Genomic DNA, 9,721 nt, shown 5'->3' on the forward strand with positions numbered 1-9,721 from the left:
TAATGAAAGAATAATAAAATAATTTTAACAATAGTTGTAATATTGCATTTCCTGACTTTAAAATAAGACTTTTTAAAAAGAAATTAAGTATCCAGTTATATTTTTTCTGGCTTAGCTCTTACTTTAAAAAAGTTTCTTTCTACTGGTACATAAATATTTGGCAGTATTTAGAGGCCATTGGTATAGTGTCTTGCCCTTAAACTTCAGAGTCTGACAGACCCTGGTACTGCCTATGGCTTCACTCTGTTATGTCTTTTCAATTTCTCTCCAGGACTAGATTGCTTCATCTTTGAAGTCAGAGAGTGGTGGTAATGGTAAAATCTGCCTTGCAGGACTGATAGGAAATGAAATGAATCTGTGTCTGATATCAGCTGGCACAAATGGAGAAGGGAGCTAAAGTTCCCCTTGCCTTTCAAGCTTGGTGACTGATTCCACCCCACCCCCCACCCACACCCCTCACACACACGTCCTGCCCCTCCCTTCTGAGGTCATTGGTAGTAACTGCAGTCTTCATTAAGGAAGAGAATGCTAATCAACCAGCATACTCTCTTCACTTTCCCTTTCTTGTGCCTTCAGAAATTCTGTACATTAGGTTTCACTTTAAGTTTCTTTACATCTTCCTTCTTTCTGAACTCAGTGATTTTTGTGACATCTATCTTACTATTAAAAAGTAATATTCTCAGTCAAAAATTTATGCAAGGCATGGATTTCTATCCTCATAGCTTCATCATGCCCTTGAGCCAGGGACCACCAGGAATACACCTGTGGCTGAACAATCTCAATTTCTTGTTGCAGTGAGAGAAAACACACTGTGAAGGACTATAGGTATCTCAGTAAAAGGGTGTTAGGAAGAACCAACTATAGGACGTGGCTTTAGTTAGGTGACTTGGGAGAAGGCCCAATGAAGTGGAGGTTGCTCCAGAGTAGATGCTGTCAGAAAGCCAGAGCAATTTTATGATCGGGTAAAGAAATAGTAGTCATTCATTTGAGAGGGAGAGAGGGATGTGTGGCTTTTGTGTGTGTTGCAGTGACCTTATTTTGTCCTGTGCAGCATTATGAAATGGGCTTGCTTTTTCTCATTTTATCTTGGTCTCAGGGTGACCTTGTCTGAGGTTAGTGGGATGATCAATTTTATCTGTCAATGTAAGTGGGGCTAAGCAATACCAAGATAACTGGTAAAACATTATTTCTGGGTGTGTCTGTGAGGGTGTTTCCAGAAGAGGTTATCATTTGAATCAGTAGGAAATCCAATGTTTTGTATCCTCACCAATGTTGATGGATACCATTCATTCATTCCTTTGAGGGCTTGAACAGAACAAAAAGGCAGAGAAACTGATGGTGGAGAAACTGAATAGACATTTTTCCAAAGAAGACATCCAAGTGGCTGACAGATAAATAAAAAGATACTCAATACTCATTGTTATGGAAGTGCAAATCAAAACCACAATGAGACATCACCTCACATCTGTTAGAATGGCTATCATCAAGAAGACAAGAGACAGGTATTGGCAAGGATGTGGAGAAAGGAGACTCTTGTGCACTGTTGGTGGGGCTGTAAATTGGTGCAGCCACTATGAAAAGCAGTATGGAGATTCCTCAAAAAATTAAAAATACAAATACCATACGACCCAGAACTCACTTTTCTATGTATATATGCAAAGGAAATTAATACAGAATATCAAAATGATATCTATACTCCCAAGTTTACTGCAGCATTATTCATAATAGCCATGATATAGAAACCACCTAAATGTCTGTCAATGGATAAATGGATAAAGAAGATGTGGTGAATATATACATATGGAAAACTATTCAACCATGAGAAAGAAGGAAACCCTGCCATTTGTGATAGTATGGATGAATGTTGAAGGCCTTATGCTTAGTGAGAAAAGCCAGACAAAGAAAGACAAACATTGTATAATATCACTTATATGTGGGATCTAAAAAAGGTGAACTTGCTGACTCCCTGTCAAGGTGGAAGTGTAGGCAGACATGGCTCACCTCTCCCCACAGCCACAACAAAATTACAACTAAAATATAGAACAACCATCACTCAAAACTGGCAGAAATCAAGTTGAATAAAGTCTGACAACTATGGAATTAAAGACACGACATCCATCCAGACTGGTAGGAGGGGCGCAGATGTGGAAAAGGCTGGTCCCACATCCACATGTGGCGGGTAAAAATTCAGGAGGGATATCTCAGCAGCAAGGAGTCCCAGACCCACACCAAGACCCCAGCCCAGGGTTCCAGTGCCAGGAAGATAAGTCCCCGCAACTTCTGGCTACAAAAAGCAGCGGGATAGAGTCAGCGGAAGAAACTGCTGAAGCCCCAAGCAGTTCCTCTTAAAGAACCGATGCATTGACTCATCTACTCAGATTCACTCCCTCTGGGCTCAGGCGCTGGGGAGGTGGCGTGAGGGGCACCAGTGGCATACGGGGGGGCAGCTGAGGTATCTGGAATCAAGGTGAGCAGAGGTCGTGGTCCCTTTTTTGGGCCTTCCCCCCCACAGAGCCAGCAGACGGGTGACATATCTAAGATTCCATCAACCTGGCTAACACTGAGGCACCTTGAAGATACCCAGACACTCAGCCCCACCCAACTTATAGGCCCACCCAAGCTGCTCTTCCATATGAACAAATAAGCATCAGCTGGCCTCGGTGGGCCCCAGGCCCTGCACTAGCAGTAGCCAACCTAGATCCAGAGCTTGGCTTCACCTGCATATCTTCAAGCCCAGCACAAGTAGCAGCCATCTCAGATTGCTTTATCGCTCAGGTAGAGTGCCCCAGACAAAACACAGGTCGGGGCTGGCTTTGGCCTGCACCACCCAGGAAATCCCAGGGCCAGTGCACCCAGTGGACTGCTACACACCATGTTGGAGCATCACCACCTGCCCCTGCACAGCTGATCCTCCTCAGAGGAAGGAGGTTGGCAGTCAGTGGTCACAGCTAATCCTTGTAGCTTACTAACCTGGGTAAATCCCTCCCATGGATTCACCAATAGTGACCAAGGCTCAATTCCAAGTGGAGGGTACTCAGCCCCCAGGAAGGGCACACCTCAAATATCCAGCTTGGATGATAGGGGAGGCTGTGCCACTGGAACCTATAAGACTCCTATTACATTAGTCCACACTGCCAAGACACAGAGTCAAAGCAGCTCTACTTAATACATAAAAACAAACCCAGGGAGGCTGCCAAAATTAAGAGACAGAGAAACATGGCCCAAATGAAAGGACAGATCAAAATTCCAGAAAAAGAGCTAAATGAAATGGAGATAAGCAATCTATCAGATGCAGAATTCAAACTGTTGTTTATAAGAATGCTCAAGGAACTTAATGAGAGCCTTAACAGCATAAAAAAGACCCAGTCAGAAACAAAGGATACACTAATTGAAATAAAGAACAATTTACTGGGAAATGACAGTAGAGTGGATGAAGTCGGGATTCAAACCAATGATATGGAACATAAGGAAGCAAAAAACAATCAATCAGAAAAAGAAGAAAAGAGAATCCAAAAAAGCAAGGATAGTAAGCAGTCTGTGGGATAATTTTAAGCAATCCAACATTCAATTCATAGGGGTACCAGATGGAAAGGAGAAATAGCAAGAAACTAGAAATCTATTTGAAAAAATAATGAAAGAAAACTTTCTTAGTCTGGTAAAGGGAAAAGACATGCAAGTTCAGGAAGCACAGAGAGTCCCAAACAAGATGGATGCAAAGAGGCCCACCCCAAGACACATCATAATCAAAATGCCAAAGGTTAAAGATAAAGAGATGGGAGGGGGTGTGGGAGAATGAGTGAGAGGTGAGGGGATTAAGGAGTACAAATAGGTAGTTACAGAATAGCCATGGAGAAGTAAAATACAGTATATGAAAGGGAGCAGCCAAAGAACTTCACGCATCACCCGTGGACATGAACAAGGGTGGGGGAATTGCCTGAAGTAGTGGGAGGTGCTGGGTAGGAGGGAGCAAAGGGCGGTAAAATCAGGACAACTATAATAACATAATCAACAAAATATAATTTTTTTTAAAAAAAGGTGAATGCACAGAAACAGAGAACAGAATGGGGATTTCCTGAAGCTGGTGGGTGGTGGTGTTGGAGAGATGTTGTTAAAGGGTACAAACTTGCAACTAGAAGATGAGTAAGTTCTAGATATCTAATACATAGCATAGTTATTATAGTCAAGAATACTATATTGCATACTTCAAAATTACTGAGACAAGATCTTAAATGTTCTCACCACAAAAAAAGAAATTATAATGTTGTGACTTGATAGAGGTATTAGCTAAAGCTATGGTAATCATATTACAATATATTGTATTAAACTTACACAATGTTCTATGTCAAATATATTGCAATAAAAAGTTAATTAATTTTTTTAAACTAAAGAAGGATGTGTTTGCTCTTTTGCTTTAGTTGGGACATCCATCTTTTCCTGCTCTCAGACATTCTGGTTCTCAGGCCTCTGGTCTCAGATTGGAACTTACACCATTGGCTCCCCTGGTTTCCAGAACTTTGGTTCACCAGCATCCCTGGGCCTCCAGCTTACAGACTGGGAGACTTGTCAGCCTCCGTAATCACACAAATCAATCTCTTATAATAAATCTTTTTCTACTTATCTTATTGGTTCTCTTTCTCTGGAGAATCTTGAATAATACAATTGATATTCTGTGAGATTGTTTATTTCTAAAAGAGCATAACATGGTTTAGGTGTGAATGCCAGGCCAGCTACTGAATACCTGGGGCTATTCCTTTGTCTGTTTTCTTTCTGAGCCGTGCGCCATGCTGAATTTTGCAAGTCCACTGTTCCCTTTTGACACACCAAGGAGTTATACTTCGAAAGACTATACTTTCCATTGCTACAGGGAATGCATTGTGTAGAATCTGGTGTTGACCAGTCAGAAGTGGAGGCTAGTTGCTGTATCTCTGGCCAGTTTAGAAATGGCAGTGATGACTTTTGGAGGCCATTGTGTTGAAAATGTTAATTGCTTGCATGCATGCACAGAGACAGTGGCAATATCATAACACTAAGTTTGGAAAAATGCAATGAGATGCCAAAATTTCTAAAAAGAATAAACAAGGCCTTGCTTGTGATATTTTCCAGAAAAGGCAATGTTTCCAGAATTAGATGTTACATGAATTGCTTCATATTATTATAAGTGTACAATGAAACTCTGATAGATCATTAGACATGTTTCCTCTCACTGGTTAATTCGCTTTTTATAAGACAAGATTTTGGGAACATCATTTGGAGATGCTGGGGAATATCTCTGCTAATCTCTGAAACTCTGAAAACACAGTGGGAGTCTGGCTTTCAGAGATAAACAGATTTGTTTTGCAGAGTTATGAGAGTATGTCCTCCTCACTTAGTACATTCTCTGATTTAAGAGTGCTATGTTTTGTCACATTAGTGTTTCCCATTAAATCAAACAGATATAATATCATCAAATTCTATGCTTTCGGCACCTAAGCAACAACTTGTTCTTGAGCTTTCTGAAGTATGCGACAGATAGTGGGTATCACACATTGCAAGAACCTTTAATTAAGGTTTCTTAACCATTTACAATAACAAAATTTTTCTTTAACCAACACAAAATAACTCAGAGTTAAAAATAAGGTGTCATGCTATTTCCTTTTCACTCTGAATTTTGATGTAGTAAGTCGTTTTAATCTCCAAAAAAAATCTCTGAAAACAAATTTCCAGGGTCTTTCAGAAAGTCTTATCTTTTAATAAACTTGAGAACCTAAGAGTTAAAAGTAGGGTATCCAGATTTTTAAGCACTGGTTGGCAGCCTTTGGTCACTTAATCATGGGATCCCCCAAGAATTCCTAACTGTCCATGTCAGCACCAGTGTTTCTCCTTGCCGAATCACATGTACGCTATAACCTGTGTTCTCCATGTGCTTCTGTTTAACTATCCAGGGTTGAAGTTTTCTTTTCTTTAACAAAATGTATAATCCTATCAACGCAGAAACCCACATTAGAAAACAGTCTTCTGACCTTTACTGGTGAACATATCAGAGGTTTTTCTACCTTAGAACATTCGCAACAACATTCTTTAAGACCACTTTTTGGAGGGGGAGGAACTGAGAGAACCTGGGACACTGGTGACCTCAGAAAGGGGGCTGAATGCACAGTGCCACAGGCGCATGAGGCGGTCAAAACTGGAGGAGATACAGGGTTCTACAAGCCATGCCAGGAACAAATCAGAAATCCTGAGAGTACAAAATGTCAGCTTCCACCATGGGCCATTGCTCTAAGGTTGCTAGTGTGACCAAAACACCAGCCTGGAGTAACAGATAAGTGAGTTGATCTACACCAAATCCTGCAGAGGATCTGAAAAAAAGGAGGAGAAAGAGGGAAGGGAAGGGAAGGGAAGAGAAAATGGTCAGGGTGAAAACAGTTCTCCCAGAGTCTGGAATACTTCCACGCTGAAGGATATAACTACAAGAGGAGCATTCAGCCCACAACCTATTTTTGTCAATGTTTTATTGGAACCCATTTGTGCCCATTTGTTTTCATTTTGTCTTTGGCTACAATGGAAGAGTTGAGTAGCTGTAACAGAGACTGTGCCCACACATCCCCCTCCCCACCCAGTTCCCAATGCTTAAAACATTTACCTGTTAGCCCTTTACAGAAAATGTTTGTTGACCTCTGCATCTTGAGATCAGCTCAGGACAGCCTGAAGCCCAGGGAGAAATCTTCAAGGACCTGATTTCCCCAACTGAAAAACTGTTCAATGCTCAAGCCCTCCAGCCAGCCCTATCCTTGTGGAGTTTATAGTATGGCAGGGAAGACAGATGACACATAAGAAATTACAAACAAAGTGACTAAGAATAAAGGGGAGGTACGTTAATCTCCTAGACTCTTAAGCAGAAGCTCTGCCCTTATCTAGAGAGTTAAGGAAGGCTCTGGAACCAGTGCATTTAGGATGGGACCTTGAGGATGAAAGGAAGGTAGCCGAGGGAAGAGGAGAAAGAAGAGTTCCAGGCAGGAAAACGCACATGCAAAGACCCAAAGGACAGTTGGTTTAAGGGCTGAAAAAGATCAAGTGAGTCTGAGGGGACATAGGTGAGACAACCTTGGAGGATGGGCTGGTTGATTCCTTGGGACCCAGGAATCCTTAACATTGAGGACTTCGGCCCTTACCCCGAGGGCAATAGGAACTAATAAAGACTTTCAAGCAAAAGGAGGGTATGATCACTTTTTTTTTTTTTAAATAACAGCACTCTGATAAAGCTTGAGACTTGGGAGGCCACACCCAGGAAAAAAGACAAGGAAATCATGCTGGGAACATCAGAAATCCCCCCAGATCAAGCAGCGGCTAACCCTCATTTACTAAAGCCAGAAGGATATGTAGTTCAAATGACTCCAGGCAGATGGGCTTGAGGTCATCAAAGGAAACAGTCTCTGTGACGTGACGTAGCCAAGCCAGCGGTGCCCTGGCTCTTGTCACTTCAGGAGATAGCTCCTTGGCTCTGTCACAATCCAGGGTTTTGAATTGGGGGAAGGAGGTGCATTTTTTCTGCTTCCCATTTTCTTTTTTCCCAAATACTATTTTTAAACATGTTGGTCTTGCCTAGACTGAATTCCGGAGAAAGAGGCTGAGGTTTTTCCACATTCATACCAAGATGGTAAAGAGGGGCTCCAGCAGCCACCGAGGAGCCAGGCTCAGGAGTGGGGTGGCCCTCACCTGCACCCTGCATCACACTGAATATTCTCCTTCACTTTGCTCTTATGAGGTCTCCCCTTATGTAAAACCTTTGATTTTACAGCCAGCTTCACAAACTCCCCTTCCCTGAGCTGCTCAGAGAGAAAAAATCAGAACTGTTCCTGCTCCTCTTGAATTTGAAAGTCACTTTCCAAGCCACCAATTTTTCTAAAAAGCTCTTAAAATGATTTTCACTGCTCACATTTGGGAAGGGTAGTAAGGCCCCTTTGTTTTCATCAAAGCTAGCTAATGATTCCTTTCTCCCGAGGATCATTAGAGGAGGAAAGAAATAGTAACTTATATTAAGAAGCGAGAAAAATATTATCTTGCAGGTTGTGGAATGATGGTGTGTGGCAACAATGTGAAAGACATTGTCCGGGATAGGATTAAAAATGGGGCCGTTTTAGCCCCAAGAGAAAAGAAATATACAGGGATCCTCAAGGGACATAAAAATATCCTTTCTTCACAGAGTCACTCACAGTTGAGATGGAGGACTGAGGAACAGCTTCTTGAAGAAAGTAATATTAACACCAAAGTTCCTCGCAGGTCTCCTTTGTCTCTCCATGCATAGCTCTTTCATCTTCACAAAGCAACACATACCTCTAATATTTGATTCCTGCAATGGAACTCAGGCTTTTTTTTTTAAAGCAATTTCAGTGTCTTTTAAAACCAGAGTGGGCAATTTTTTCCCTAAATTGCTTCTAATTCACTTCCAGCATTCTTCAGCTAATATTCCTCACCAGCGCTCTTAGTAGTAGGACACTCAAATGATTTGAGGGGCTTACAATCAAGTGGGGGGAGGGGCGTGTACATTGCTTTTCCTCAGCAGGGAAATGGAGGCGTCAGAGCAGAGCACAAAGTTAGCTAAGTCTGAGCGGTAGGGAGCACATGGGGATAGAGGGGCGGACAGCAGCACACAGAACGAACTTCTATTAAACAAGAGCCTATAAATAAGTCAATACTTTAAAAGTTTAATAAGAACCACTATTAGATCCCAATATTAAGAGTCTCAAGTACAATCATACTGTGTCTCTGAAATGTCTAGAAAGCTATTCCCCCCTCAGAACATTTAGAAATACCACACGTTATTCTCAGTCTTCAATGTGTACATTTTATCTCTGCATTCAAATCATCAGCAACATGTGATTTCTACTGCCTAGGGAAACCTAAAAACTGAAATAAGATTCCAGAAACCAACTTTTCTCCTTCTAATCAGGCACCCAGAGCTCGCATTTCTTAGTATCTAAATTATTAGAGGCTGGGGGAATGAACGTGAGATTGGAGAAAAGGTAAGTCAGTATAGTTCTTTATGAAACCAGCACCAGCTTTCCACGGAATGATTTGTGGTTATCAGTGTAAACAGAATTATGCTTTCATAAAGCCAAGTTAAGACATTTCACTGGCATTTTTACTTTTGGCAGGTTATTCAATCTGTTCGCACATTTGCACAACACATCCCCATACACCACACACTCTCAAAAGCATTGATGCATAAAATAGCATGGCTATGAGTAGGACAGCAACTAAGAGTCCTCTGTATTGTACATAATATTATGAAATCATTCATGTGTTCTGCAAGTTCCTATCCAAGCATTGTCATATTATTTATCACACGACAAGCCTTGTAAATCAGAAGCACAACGCCCCACAGAGTGAACTTCAGAGGAAATAGACTTGCCGAACATGGTTTCCGAATGCTGTGGACAGTAAAATCACTTACCTGTGACAGTGAACTTGAGGAAGCCAGAAGAAACAATGAACTGCACTGCCTTTTCCAACTTCAGTGTTCACCACTATAAAGCACTGAACAGAATTCAAGCTTTTTTGAGAGCATTCTCTATTTGCTTAAGGGTCAATGCCCTGAAGGCTAGCCTAAGCACAGTTCAGTGACATCTGAGGAAAGGTTGAACATGCTCAAAGTAATGACCCCAAACACAGTGTGCTGGGGAAACCCTCTGAGGGGTCGCCAGGCTGGGAAAAGTGCTGATTTCCCTTGGAAAGAGCGGTGAGT

The 9,721-nt window shown here is 41.7% G+C and overlaps 1 protein-coding gene across 1 annotated transcript in view; it reads right to left on the reverse strand.

Annotated features, from left to right (window-relative positions):
- ABCB11 (ATP binding cassette subfamily B member 11) overlaps window positions 1–9,494 on the reverse strand; it is a 101,106-nt gene extending 91,612 nt beyond the window's left edge. The window contains exon 1 of the mRNA XM_054562324.1: window positions 9,431–9,494. The gene's annotated coding sequence lies outside the window, so the exon portion shown is untranslated. The remainder of the gene's footprint in view (window positions 1–9,430) is intronic.
- Window positions 9,495–9,721: the final 227 nt, after the last annotated feature.

Source organism: Pteronotus mesoamericanus, unplaced genomic scaffold (assembly GCF_021234165.1).
Source record: "Pteronotus mesoamericanus isolate MK-2021 breed Mesoamerican mustached bat unplaced genomic scaffold, CSHL_Meso_final scaffold_651, whole genome shotgun sequence".
NCBI classification, from domain to species: domain Eukaryota; kingdom Metazoa; phylum Chordata; class Mammalia; order Chiroptera; family Mormoopidae; genus Pteronotus; species Pteronotus mesoamericanus.